The following is a 1,424-nucleotide window of genomic DNA, read 5'->3' as shown; positions in this document are numbered from 1 at the left end:
CAAAGCAGCAGCATAGGTACTCCAATAGTATTGTGCGTTGAAGGTGATTTAAAGGTGTACGCTGGGGAAAATCCTATTAACATCATACTATTGTTAAGGAGGAACGACTCTTTCCAAAGGAGTCAGCAGATGGTTGGTTGAACTAGGCACCAGACGGATAGTTGATTAGAAACTGTGGTTTCAACTTACTATAAATATTTGTCTTAGAAATGGCCCTTTGTCAAGGGTATTTCCAGAAATTTTTTCTGGCTTTACAAAGTGGTGCCAAGTTAATGAATAAAATACTTGGGAAATCTGAAGAATTATGGAAAATCTTAAAAAGACAAAATGCAAAGAAAGAAAATACTAGGAACAATGAGGCAAATACAAACCAAAAGATCCACACCAAAATTAGGGGTACATAGTGTTTATACTAGCAGACTCCTGGCCTTAAGTCTGACTGAGGAAAGAATCCTCCCAATTACTCTTCATAACTAGGCTTCAGAGGAGTTGGATAAATAGTTTAACCACTTACTTGCTGTAAGAACCTGGTCAAGGTACTTACTCATCTTAACCCTCTTTTCCCCACTTGTGAAATATTAGCTACTACATTGGGTTGTTGTGAAGGCTGAAACAATACATGTAAAATGCCAAGCACAGTGCCTGACAGAGTAGCATTCAGCAAAATATTAGTGACTAGTTTAAAACAGCACCTTAAATTTTGGAAACAATTTAAATGTCCATCAATATGGGGTCTAGTTAAATATAGTATATCCATACAATGGAAAACTATATTATATAGCTGTAAGAAGGATGAGAAAGCTATGTACCAATATGGAAAAAACTTAAAATATTAAAATTTCAAGAAAGTACAGCATATTTATGGTATGAAATATTTTTGTGTAAAAAAGAGAAAATATTGAATTCACTTGTATGTAATCAACACCAGAGATGTACTCAAGAAATGTGAACAGTGGTTATCTGGTTGTGGGACAGGGGTGGTGAAGCAGATGGGAATGAGGCTTTTCATAGAATTTAACTTTTTGATTAAGTTACTTTCTAAAGGCAGTTTATGTTTTAAATAAATGTATACAATGTGGGTTGTATCTCAGACTAAAATCCACAGGAGCCAGGACTTGACTTAATACTAGCCTTTTCTTTTAATATTTAAATGCAGTCTTATTAATCAAAGGAAATGGATCTACTTACTTAAGTATATGCCAGTGTGTCTTAGTGTTTCTTATCCACACACGAGGCAATTCTGGACTTAATTTTTACCAATAGGAAATGAGGCTATATAATTGCAATGAAACAGTTACAGATACCAGTGTAGTAATGTAATTAGACAGTGGTACTGTCTTCACTTGTTTTGCTGCCTCTGGAGAAGGCTAGCGTAGTTGTTGCATGACTGACTGCTGTATGAGTCTGAGAAGAGTCAAGCAGTA

Source organism: Pongo abelii, chromosome 10, assembly GCF_028885655.2.
Source record: "Pongo abelii isolate AG06213 chromosome 10, NHGRI_mPonAbe1-v2.0_pri, whole genome shotgun sequence".
NCBI lineage: Eukaryota > Metazoa > Chordata > Mammalia > Primates > Hominidae > Pongo > Pongo abelii.
This window is presented reverse-complemented; position numbering follows the sequence as displayed.